The sequence below is a fragment of the Ambystoma mexicanum genome, chromosome 8 (genome assembly GCF_040938575.1).
Source record: "Ambystoma mexicanum isolate Mex_15411 chromosome 8, UKY_AmexF1_1, whole genome shotgun sequence".
Lineage (NCBI taxonomy): Eukaryota > Metazoa > Chordata > Amphibia > Caudata > Ambystomatidae > Ambystoma > Ambystoma mexicanum.
In genome coordinates this window covers 152,244,310-152,257,479 of record NC_090929.1, presented here as the reverse complement: position 1 = coordinate 152,257,479, position 13,170 = coordinate 152,244,310, and the positions used below count along the sequence as shown (strand labels likewise).

General features: G+C 42.5%; 1 protein-coding gene across 4 annotated transcripts in view; it reads left to right on the top strand.

The window, feature by feature from the left end:
- The window catches only part of CNTRL (centriolin), a 1,220,196-nt gene that overhangs the window by 1,078,079 nt on the left and 128,947 nt on the right, over window positions 1-13,170 (top strand). The window lies entirely within an intron of this gene.

Below are 13,170 nucleotides of genomic sequence, written 5' to 3'. Positions count from 1 at the left end.
AAAGTATCCAGTGTTTCAAAGATTACCATCTCAAATTAGAGCTCACACACTTGGCAGCATTACTTCAAATTAAGAACCTTAACCTACGCAGAGCTGACTTTGGTGTGCGCACATATTTTATCTCAAAATATATTACGCTCCTGCTTGCATAATCCTGCTGCCCCAACAATTCATAAATCATTTTCCTGCCTACGTGCAACGTAGTAGTTTTAGAAAAGGCAAAACATCTCTGGTTAAAGCAATTCAGTTCGAAGAGCAAAACATTTCGTTTTTTCAGATTCATCTCAAAAAGTGCATTTAAAAACCATTTTCAATGTGTTAGCCTTCAAGTGCTGTGTCACACAGCTGTTTGTGGTGCATGATGTCACAGTCCACAACCCATTGTCCACAATCCTCTAAACAAAAAAGGCAAAGTATATCAACCAGGTTATTTCCAGCAACTGAATCATTTCAATGTGCAGCATCAAATGTTTGATAACTAGCCAAGTCTGCACCATGCGAGTTCAGCAAAAGTTATTACTCTGTTGGACACTTCTCGCAGGTTGCAGAACAAATGTCCTCATACGTCATGCATGTTAGCAGCATTGAGTGCGGTGCAGGACAAGTTCAAAGTTCACATATCATCTCGCAGTGACTTGCTTTCTCTGAGAATGCGTCTGCTTGACTGATCAGTGTCACCCGCAAATTGCACACATCTACCCCAATCATGGCACGCAACTGTCTTGGTTTTTTGCCTAGGCAAAATAAAAACAGAAATGTCAGCATTTCATCAAAAGTACAATGTCATTGTTCTTCATCTTAGGATGTCATCAAAACTACAATAACAGCATTATCCACCCCTTCCCTTAACACCACCCCCACCTTCAGAAGTCTCATCAGGTAACTACACACTTTATCATTGCTACCGCAATTGTTTATCATCCTTCTGTGTGTTACTGGGGGCTTATTTACACTCAACCATACGGGGTGTAATTGCCTAGTCACAAACTCATTTGTGCAATGCGATCATAGTTGGTCAATGGTACTTCAGACTGATCTGTGATTTTACAAAAGCCATATAATAAGTACCCAGGTCGCACTTCTCAATGGATCAATGCTTTTCTTTTTTACCAAAGCGATCACGAATGCCAGGCGCCAACTTGCTTCCAGTGTTTCATGATCTTGATTTAGGTTGCCCTGCTGGCATCACTCCATTTTTCAAAGGTAAAGTTCTTCAGTCCAATACCGCCTGCAGTTGCACAAACAGCCTTGTTTATTTTTCCCCATACAGCTAGTGTCTTTCAAGCCTCTGGTTTTCCACTTGGCATTTTCCCAACGGGTGTCTGCTGATTTCTTGGGCCACCCCTTTGAGAGCGATAGTCTAAGTCAGTTTCTTTATTTGCTTCAACAAATCATTCATTCTTGCACTAAGCCGTGAGGCTTCTGGATCATGGCTAATGTGCAGTGTTCATGTTATACTCCAAAGCCCCGCTCTGCATGTTTCTTGCAAAACGGCTACCTTTGTCAGTTTTGCTTCCATCTGGAACACCATAATCTCTTTGTCAGTCACTCCAGCCCTGGCAATGTAGCTTGCATTTTTGCCAGCTGTGTATTTTCACTTCTCAAAGCGCCTAGAGGTTTCTTCTCCAGTGCACAGCGCTTTACTTCACTTCACATCACATGGGGATGCAGCTTGCACGGCAATGTCTCTTCACTTCACATCACATCACATGGCGCTTGGGGATGCAGCTTGCACGGCAATGTCTCTTGAAATGGGCAGCTGTCTTTTCTTAACCCATTCACAGATGCACAGGTTCCCCAAATGTCCAGATGCGATTCGCCCATTCTGTATGCAGCATTTATTTTCCTTCCAGTGTTGATACTGGGCAAATTCTTTACTTCTGATCAGCTCTGTTATTGCATGCCAGTGTCAGAAAGCATGCGTACATCAGCATGTGTAAGGTAGATTGCGTTCTTTTTCATCTTCTCACAGCAATTATTGCCTTCAGTTCTGTTTCAGCATTCTGTCTTTGCACCCCCCTCCTCAGTCTTTGCTCACACTGACGGTGTCTCTCACAGGGGATGGAATGCAGGAATGTCATTGTTTATCTGTGCACATGGCAACGCCATACCACGCAGCAAGCTTATCTCTTTGCCTATAACTCTTAAACTGTGGCGGCTTCAATGGAAGGCACTCGTTTCAGACAGTTCATCCAGATTAACTGTTTCCTGCACTGCTTCAGCAACTCAGAAAAGAAAAGCTCCCATATCTGCCAGCTTTTGTAAACACCATTTTACTGAACAGGAGCGCGGCATTCTGCTTTCCTGCCTTCCTCCAACAGTTATTTTTTTTCTTTCGTCCACCTCGCCCAAGACAGTGCAAGTTATCTTCAAGGCACAAGCTTTGCACAGCAAGACTCTTATTTTCAAAAGAGGCACTTTTTCTTGTCATCAGATTCAACTCCATGTAATTTTTGCAAAATGTCAAAGCGTCTTTTAGCCTGTTTTAAAGTGATCAATGTCCCATTTAAAGGCATACATTTTTCTTTTTCCTCGTAACCTTGTAGTTTGGCTTCACAAACTCACTCCAATGCAATGTGCGATCTTTCAAAAGAACCCGCAACCCACTAAATCTTTGTGCTGTCTTATCACACACAGATATTTCATTCTGTTGTACCATTGCCAAAATAAAACCAATTATTTCAGTGCATTTAAAACATGTCATGTGTAGTGCAGCTCCCTGCACGTTTTCCCTGCAAGAGCAACCCACACTCTATATTGCTTGTGGGCTGTTAATGTGTCAACAACATTTTTCACCATTAACCGCAGTCAACAGGTCACTATTTCCAAAACATACATCACGTATAACGCAACAGTACTTTAATCCATGGCATAGCGTGGGAACAGTCACATACTTTAGGGGCAATCTAGGGGCAATTTAGAAAAATATAAATTGTCTTTTCCCCCCAAACCATTGCAAACTGATTCTGCAATTCCAAATCAATACACAAAAATCAAAATCCAAATACCATTCACTCACTTTCTTTTTTAAGTGAGTCTCTCACCCATTGTAAGCATGGCACAGCTAAAATGCAATGTAGCCATTTTAGTGTGTTTCCTTAAACAGAATGCACCATCGGCACATGGAATTCACAGTGGCCAAAAAACAAACCCTTTAGGCTCTCAACACAGATGTTACTCTTTCTCCTAAACACGGCTCATTCCCCACGTTATCTTCAGGAATGTCAACACTTCAAATGCATACATTTAAAAAGCGAACCTTCGCCACCTTACATTACAGCCCCCCACTCGCTAGCACACTGGGGCTGAATCACAATGGTTAGATCTATTCACAATTTGCATGTCAAATCCTCGCAACTATTTTCCTGCCCTCATGACAGAATAGAGTTGAGAACTCCGTCTCACTTTGCATTTCAAATTGCAACTTTAACTTGGGCAAACCGCATGATAAAATGTTTTCCTAATTGAACATAAATCTTTCTTGACCATTCATCGGAGCGCTTTAAACATAGCCATTTCCCGCTTGTTTATCGCCTTGTGCTCCCTGGCTTCGTTCCCAAGCAATAAGTCAGCCACGACTGATTTAATGAAGGGGAAAGTCTTAACCACACAAGCTATCGGCCGCGGCAAGCCGACATAAGCGTTGCTGTCTTTTGTGTCTCAGAGCTGCAGTGAGACCACCAAGGAAATGCGACAGCCTGCTCATCACTCTGCACTGTGTTCTCTCACACAATTTGTCATTTCACAGCAAGGCACTGCTCTGCACAAATCCCCAAGCTGCCACCAAATGTCTTGATATTGGGAAAATCTTCCTTGGGACCAGCCCTTGAGAGCAAAAATTACCCAATTCAGACCAAAATACAGGTTCTATTGTGCCGAGCAGTGAACTCATGCTAGTGACAAATGACACCTTCAAAAAGTTTTAGCATTTATTCTAAACGGTGAATTTCAGCAACATCTTGGGATTCAAGTTAGAGAAGATTACAAAACACAAAACTTGGAGAAATACAAAATATAGAGAAACATAGAACTTAGAGAAACATAGTCTTACGCCCCTTCAATCAGCATTGGGAGACCCTGGCCCTCATAAGCTAGCTGTTGCCAGCCCCGCTCAGAGGACAGCGCTGCAGAGTGCCGACAGAGCAGCAGGTTCTGGACACTCGATTTTGCTCGAACCAAGTCCACAGATCGATCTCCCACCTGAGTCATGTGGGCATGCATTTTTATAATCTCGTGCTGTCAGTCCATGACGCACAGTTCCAGAACTTTCCCTGTGCAAAATATAGGCTTGCTCATGGAAAAACCCAACTCTGTGAATTTCCACTGTGCTCCTTTTCTGTGCCCCTCCCTGCTTGGAGCCCATCTACGTGAAAACTCAGGAATGTCTTATCAGTGCCTTCCCAGAGAAAAGAGGATTTGTTTACGAAACCATGCAGGGCTACAGTTAGAAAGGCAGAATATTCTAAGAGAAGTCCAGATGAATTAACCCTATGTGAGCAAGCTCTAAAAGGCATGCACTCATAGCTTAGTGTTCATAGCGCTTAAGATTGGCTAACTAAGCGCTATATAGGTGCCATAATGTTCCAAACACTCCAATAATTTCTATTAGCTACAGAACTGGGGCCTTCGCCCTGCCTGTCTATCTACAATGCATAATGTGACCTACCACCCCTACTAGGCCTGCATATTCCTTGTAGCTCACTACTGCATAATGGAAGTGCTACAACAGACTACTGTCAGCATTTTTGGCACATACTTTGAATAAACTATTGGCTTTCAGCGGCTAATGCTGTCATCTAAAGCCCTGATTGGCAAATTTGCAATTTTGTGTATCACTACACCTCCACCTTAGAGACCCCCAGAAACTTTTCTGGATTTTGAGGACTTGATTTTTAACCTGGAGAGAGTGAGACACTTTTCTCCCACACTCTCATGTATTTTAATGTGATATTGAACACGGTTTCTTTTTGTTGCGGAGTCCATAGCCATCATCTTTTACATTGTGTCACACAGCACCTTCAGTGCAGTGACACATGGAAGTCTTTCAGATTTCCCAAAGGTTTAAATACCTTCTCTGGGATAAACTACTGTTTCCAAGAGCTGTAAAGTGGAATTGACTTTACATACATTTGTAACTTTCTAGACTCAGCGCACACTATCTTACAATAGAGTGCTGGAGGGGTTACCTAGTATCCCTTGTCTAGTTTCTCATGTAACATTTCTTATGTTACCCTTTCCTCACTGAATGGCTGGTGGCAGTGGTTTCGTTTTAACTACCGTGGTGTGCATTTACCGTGGGCTGCGTTTGCAGCTATAGTAAAGCACCCAAGGGTGCCATTTTTGTCAAAATGGCCCAGTCTTCTTTTTTCACCATTTCTTTGTGGAAAGATCCTTCTTGAGATTTACTCTGCACGCCAAACCAGGTTTTGTCCCATTGTTGATTTTGCCTTTGGCGGGATTCACGAGTGAAGCCCGCCTATGACTCCAGGGTGTCTGGGGTGGGCACGAAGTGAGGGAGGGGCTCAAAACTCCCTGTGCTTAGTCTCCTAGGAGACCCAAACGCACTCTGAAGTGATTGGCCGGCTGACTGTCAGGCAAGGCCAGCCACCCTGCTGGGTGATTGACAGCTAGGCTGGAATTAATGGGAGAGAACTGAATAAAAGGCAAAGCTTTTGGCTTGGAAGGCCGAGTCAACCACTGGACGAAGGAACCGAAGAAGAACTTGAAGAGGACACCTGCTGCAACTTCTTGACTGTTGGTTTGCCCGGTGAAGCCCTGCTGTTGTTCTGATACTCCAAATTCATATATCGACAGAGAGCCCCTCCAAGGACGACTTCTCCCCTTGAGTTGGTAGGACCAATCATCTCCAAAGTAAGCCACCTGGACATCCTTCTCGGAGCTGGTTGAATTTCCACAGAGTGCTGCTGAAAACCGAATAGCCAGGGAGAGGACCACCAGAAAGTGTGTGTTGCTTTTAAGTTGGCCAAGAGCTCCAGGACTCCCAGGAAGCAGGACTGACCAAGCCTGAGCCACCTCAACAGAGTGCTGGACCCCAGAAGCAAAGAAAGTCCACCTTGACAGCCAGAAACTGCGATGCTGCTATTTGCGGTAGTCACGAGGAGCTGAAACACCGAAGTGCCACTTGTTTGAAAGATTGCTGGTTGCGAGCAGGTAGCGTCCCATTGCAGTGCAGGAGTCCCCAGAAGTCCTTGCTCTTGTCCCCACGACTGAGGCCCAGCAACAGCGGGATCTGCAGAGCTGCACTGGAACAGAAGTCATCTGCTGCACTTTTTCTTCAATCCAAAGGTACTGTAAAGCCTGAGAGTACTTACCTCTTGTTGTGTAACTACACTTGTTCTCTGTTGTTGAGACTTGGTGTTGTTATTCTGTAGAGTTGCTGATAGCTTCTTTACCTAACAGGCCTAAACAGCTTGTGGCCCTACTTTGAATTCTTTGTTCTACAAAGACGGCTAAACCCTCCTTCTGACCAACTGTTTTGTTTAGACTTTGTGTTTGTTTCTTTGTTGTTCCAAGCGAGTCTCTACAGACTGTAATGCCTTAATTTTCATATGACAGATTGCAGTACTTGCTTGTGTAAAACCAATAAAAACATGTTTCCAAAAAAAATAAAATAACTGTGCAAGATTTTGACTTACCTCTGAGAAGTTCTTCAGTTTCACCTAGACTTTTGCTCAATTGACTTTGGCTCAGCCTTTACTTTACTTTACTTTAATACATTTATATAGTGCAGCCATGAACGTGAGGGCACTACAAGATACAGACGAGTAACGAATAAACAGGTCCGAGATGCAGAATCATGACGAAAAGAGAGTTTATAGCTGTCTCATAATCAATTAATTGAACAAGTATGTCTTTAGGCTCTTCTTAAACAATTCAAGGGAGTCAATGGACCTCATGTTTAGAGGCAGAGCATTCCAAGCTCTAGGTCCGTTTAAGACAAAGGCTGAATTTGCAGCTCTGACAGTATGGCACATTGGTTCAATCGGAGAATGCTGATTATTCGACCTTAGTGTTCGCACATTGTTTTTTGTGGATGATAGTTGTTGTAAGTATCCAGGCATGTTTCCTGATCTACACTTATGTATAATCGTCAGAGTTCGGAATAGGAATCTAAAGGTCACTGGCAGCCAGTGTAGCTCACGTCTTGCCGGTGTAACATGATGTCTAAATTTAAGATTCATAACAGCTCTGATAGCCCCATTTTGGCATACCTGTAGCCTGTACAATCAGATTTACTGATGCCCATGAGTAGGCTGGAGCAGTAATCTATCTTAGAGCCTACTATTGCTCTCGCAATCGTCTCGGCGTTCTCCTGTGAGATCAATGGCCTTAGGTGTGCTAACAGTTTCATGTAGTATGCGCATGAGGATTCAAGACTGCTGACATGTTGTTTCATAGTCATGTGTTGATCGAAAGTTACCCCAAGGGTTTTCACCTTTTTTAGGGGTTTAATAGATTCTCCTCCCAATTGAAAGTTCTCATACTTTGGCCCCATTCTAGTGATGGTATGTGGTGAGCCTATAACAAGTAGTTCTGTTTTTGATTTATTCAATGCTCGTTTGTTATGGACCATCCATGCCTCAATAAGGGAGAAGACTCTGTTAATGGCTATTTCATCTTCTCTGTGACAGCCAATAAGCGGGATGACACATTGTGTCATCCGCATAGTTAGTAAAAATGATATTCTCAAAGTCGAGCATAGCAAACAAGGGGGCTGTAAATATATTACAAAAGCAGGGAGATGTACAAGCACCCTGTGGAACGCCACAAGTTGTTACAATGGGTTCCGATTCCGCATTGCCGTAAAAGACTACTGTCTCTATTCTTAAGGAAGGACAATACCCATTTACAGGGCAAAGGAGAGAAATTAGCTACTTCACACAACCTGGTGGCTATGATATCATGGTCCACCAGGTCGAAAGCCGCTGAAAGATCGAGCAACATAAGTAAGGAAGCTTCCCTGTTGTCCATACGGACCATCAATTTAGATTTGAGTTCAAGTAATGCAGTCTCAGTGCCGTACCCAACCCGAAATCCAGACTGATGGTCATTTAAGATGGGATGTGTCTTTAAATGTTCTGCGATTTGAATGTAAGCCACACAGTCAAGAATCTTAAGTAGGAACGCTGTATTTGTGATGGGTCGATAATTATTTGGCATATCAACTGAGAGCCCTGGCTTCTTCAGGATTGGCATGACCCATGATTTCTTAAGTTCCTGAGAGACCGTACCGGTGGATATGGAGGTATTTATAAATTGACAGATAGATGATATTAAGGAGGGGGCACATGTCTTAATCATCATGGTAGTATGGATATCGTTCTTATTCTTTGGCTTTTAGTTGGGTGATGATAATTTCTAAATCCTTGTCCGTTATGGGCACTAAATTGAAGACAGGAATAGTTGGTGATCTTTGATACGGTCGATCAGTGGTAGTGGCCTTAGAGCAGTTTAAATTGATACTTTTTTCCAGTATATCTTCCTTAATCCTACCTAATTTTTTGTGCATAGCTTGTTGCATGACATTGCACCAAGTAACATCATCTGCAATAGTTCTGACTGGCGTAGAGTGGTTAGTTCTTTCCTGTTCTTTCAGGATGCGGAAGAGCTCCTTTGTGTTATGCTGTGCATTTTGTATACGGTCATTGAAGAAACTAGATTTGGCTTTCAGAATAGCCTGGCTCGCTGAATGACTCTTCTTCCCTCTGTGAATGTGTTTGGTCTTCCTTCCAGGAAAGAGTAAACTAACTTTGCATTGGGGGCTTTATAAAAGTACTTACCTGCTTGGATAATAGTTGTAAGATCTGTTGCTATGTCATATTAATCTTTTCCCTTTGACAAACTCTTAAGTGTGTGATTTGAAGTGTATTTGAGTGTTACTATTATATTGCTCCCTTCTGAAGAAGGCTTATTCTAACTGACTGATAAATTAATAATTGTTTATTCAAGAAACCTTGAGAGTGTTTATTTGAATACTTGTCACTGTAAATCTCTTTGCAACTCCACTGCAGCTCACATTTCCCCTCTTGAGATAAGCCTGGCTGCTCAACACGCTACCAAAACTGTGTAGTACAAGCTTATACCAAAGGTTGTGTTTCCTATACCTGTAGTCAGAGTTGTTGTAGTGTTCCCCAAGGGTACTGCATGCAAACTTTGCCTAACCATGACAAAAGCCAGTTTGGGTCACCATAAATGTCCAATGCCAACTGAGTAGCTCTGCTACCAAGTTCAGTTGTCAGTAGACCAATTCTACCTTTTGTATATGCACTCCTCAACCGTTAGTTGGTCTAACATATAAATCAATGGAAGAGATGGACTGCCTTGTGATTGGTTTTGCAGGATGCAGTCCTGATGTTTCAGTAGTCCCCAATCCCATAGTTTCTTGGTCAAGGTCCAGCAAATGTCCTGACTGCTGCATGTGAAAATGATCCACTTTGCGTTGTGAAAGCTCAGTAGTGTCACTCCTGGTCAACGATTGGGCAGCAATGTTGAGGTCCTGACAATGAGCTTCTACAGGCAAGCAGGACAATTAAAGAACCACTGGAGAATAATACTTATGAAGGGATAAGCTTCTTAAGTTGGGGTACGACGTGTCTGTGGGGTTGGTCTGCTGTTCTGTTACTGAGAAAGTGTAGTCGGTGACCAGCACCCAACAACACTTAAGGTTATTGGTTGTTTGCTTCGATTTTATAACAACTGGCCTCTATTACTTTTGAATACCGGTGCTCAGTGTGTCTGATGACCCTGTCTCTTCATGTTGGGCCTGCGCAGGGATGAGCAGCTAGGATTTCAGTAAAAGCAGGGAATCCTTGAAGCTTGATAAGAATGCAGTTATACAACAAGTGGACCTAGTGAGCCTTGATCCTCCAGGTTAATTATTACAAAACAAAACGTATCAATGATCAAGGCCATCTATGTCACACCACAATTGTTCAAATATTCAATTGGTATTTAGACATTTATGTTTATTATAAAACACACTTTTTTATTTTTTGTACCAAACACTTAATTTATTAAAAACCATCGCCATCAGTTCACCTATACACATTATATGGCCTTTATTAGGACCTTCATGCAAATCTATATTCCAAACAAAAACCAATCATTTCAAATTCAGACACAAAAAAGGGACAATCGTATAGAGTTGAAATCTATTGTTCACATAAACCTGCCTCCCAATAGCCAGAGCCACTATTGGGACAAAACTTGACTACTGCAACATTCTCTTTGCTGGCACCTCAGCCACAAATCTGAACAGACTTCAAATCATTCAAAACAATGCACTCAGAGCTGCCTTAAACATTCCCAAGAGACAGCATATCTCTCATGCTAGGTGCACTGCCTACCGGCTCCCCGTCGGAGAGTGCATCATATTTAAGACTCTAGCCATAACCCACAAGTGCCTCACGCTCACAGCCCCCTCCTAGCTTGCTGAGAAAGTTGTCAGAGCCAGCCCATCCAGACCCAAGCGATCCCTTTACTCCAACCAGCTGAACATCCCCATCATCAAAAGGGCCAAAGCAGGCAGCGCCAGCTTCCCATTCATAGCTCCAAAACAATGGAATGCTCTCCCAAATACCCTCAGGAATGAGACCTCTAACTTGTCCTTCCGGAAAGCCCTCAAAACAAGGCTGATTAACTAGCCATCATTACACTGTTGGGTACACCCAGATATCTGATCCACTAGATTCGAGTTCTATCCGCTTCCCCTGTAACCACCGAACCGGAGAGTCCCCCCACCATTATGTACATTGCACGATTAACTGCTACCTGTCTGGCATTAGGTTCACTGTAACCACGAACCACAGACCGGCTGTCTTCTCAGGGTACCTTTCCTTCTGTTTCCTGTAACTAAGTAAGCTTTGCTTTTAACGGAGCCACAATGCCAGAGGGCTGCTTTGTGCACTTTATACATGTATGAAAGAAATAAATATATCTCTGTTCTTAGTGCAATTTTTATAAACCCTGACGTAGTCCAGGATGAATTCAAAGTGTTGTTCATTTTGCATAAGACCTGCCCTATCTTTGCAGTGTCAGTGGTTGCTATATTTTTTCAGTCGACACAGTGTGTTTTGGCCGTCTGGTGAACCAGGGATGTGGTTGCACAACTACGCGGCCTTCATCAGGAAGAGTTACATTTTTGTTCACAACAATGTGTTTTGTGTCCACAAAAGAAACACATATATGTGTGTATTAGACAGAGGGGTGTGACATATTCAAAAAGGACAACTTAATGCTGTCAGAGTGACACACTGTGTCGACTACAAAATATAGCAACCACTGACACTCCAAAGATAGGGCAGATCTTAGGCAAAAAGAACAAAACTTTGAATTCATCCTGGACTACGTCAGGGTTTATAAAAATTGCACTAAGAAGAGAGATTTATGTGAACAATAGATCTCAACTGTATACAATTGTCCTTTCTTTGTGTCTGAATTTGAAATGATTGGTTTTTGTTTGGAATATAGATTTGTATGAAGGCCCTATTAAAGGCCATTTAATGTATATAGGTGAATTGATGGTTTATAAGAAATTAAGTGTTTGGTACAAAAAATAAAAAAACTTGTAACTTATAATAAATAGAAAAGGCCAATTGAATATTTCAACAATTGTGGTGTGACTTTCAGCTTTAAATCACAAGAGGGCGCATTTTGCAATTACTGGAGCCTGCCGCACATCATATTTCGTGGGCAGCTCCCCAGGCCTTTACTTAAGATGTGCAGCTCTCTAGAATCCAGACAGCTTTTAGGCATCTGATCATGTCTGGCCTTTATTCTACTTCTGTTGCTCTTCCAAGGCAGGCAAACGCCCATGTATTGGAACATGTGTGTCCCCACTGACTCTCAGGAACCTGCGTGACTCAATCTATTTTACCAGAACGGCATCCTCTAGTGTATTCCTCTGTATATAGCAAGCTGTTTCCCACTTGTCAAGAATTAGATACATGTCTGCCTCCAACCTGTGGACCACCAGAACTAAGAATGCAAATACTCACACAGGGAACAGGGTGAATGTGCACAACGTGAATAACCCCGAGGACATTGGGCCTTTTAGGAGCCGCATCATCCAGGTAAAAAAGTTGGTAAACCCGTCAGGATAATGTGACAAATGTACACAACCTCTTACCAACTGAATAGTTCAGTACTTTTACCTGTAGAAGGTGTGTATCTGTGGTTTACTAGAAGAGTATCTTACTGAATAGAGCCAAAGAGAATGGAATTATTGGGTAACCCGAAAAATAATTTAAAAAAGATAATTGCTTCCAATCTTCACTGGGGAAAAGCCAGTTTGCGTCTTCCGAATCCATGTTTCTTTGAACTGAAACTGCCATTTTTTAAGCAGAAACAACAATTGATAGTTACTTTTGACTATTAGTTTTCAAAAGTAAGTATGTTGATTTTGTCTTTTACGTCTGGCTAGAATGATTCTTAACACTCAGCCAGAGATACTTCATCTGAAACAAAACTTTAAAAAGGTCTCTTGTGTCGAAATGCAGTCATATTATACTAGTGTTTGGTGCACCTGTTGGTGGTTTAGTTCACCACTCTTTCATTGATGTTTTAGTGAGCGTGCTTCCAGGAAAGTGCCTTTGCAATGAGGTGTAAAGCAGAAGGAGTAGCCCTCAGTTGGTCGCTGCAATAGCCATGTCAACCCTAACCCGACATTCCTTGACCAATGGGATTTTATATAGAAGGTCTTGTTACAGGACTGTAAAGTTTATTCCTATGTGATGGCAAAGAGAGTGGCTGGCACGGGGGCTTTGGTTTAGAAATAAAAAGAGGTAGAATATCCACTTACTAGGCTCTCCCCTGCTACTAGCAGCATCAGCAGCAGGTTCTGCTAGTTATACACAAAGCTCTTTTCCTGTGGCCTAGACATGTGGAAATGCAGGATCCTCAGCCATGAAATTCAGTTCTGCCCATTACGTCATCTGTAGCAGAGTATCACCGCTCTTAAATCATGTTATGGAACATTGAGAGAAAGAGCAGATAGATCCTTGGTCATCTGCACAGTACGACTGTTCCATTATCCAGTACCTAATCTTTTCCCCCCTCCCATTGGCACTGAGGATGCAGAATGATGGGCGTAAACATGGGTGATGGAAGAGCTAGTGTAACAAAGTGAAAAGGTGCCAATGGTACCAATAC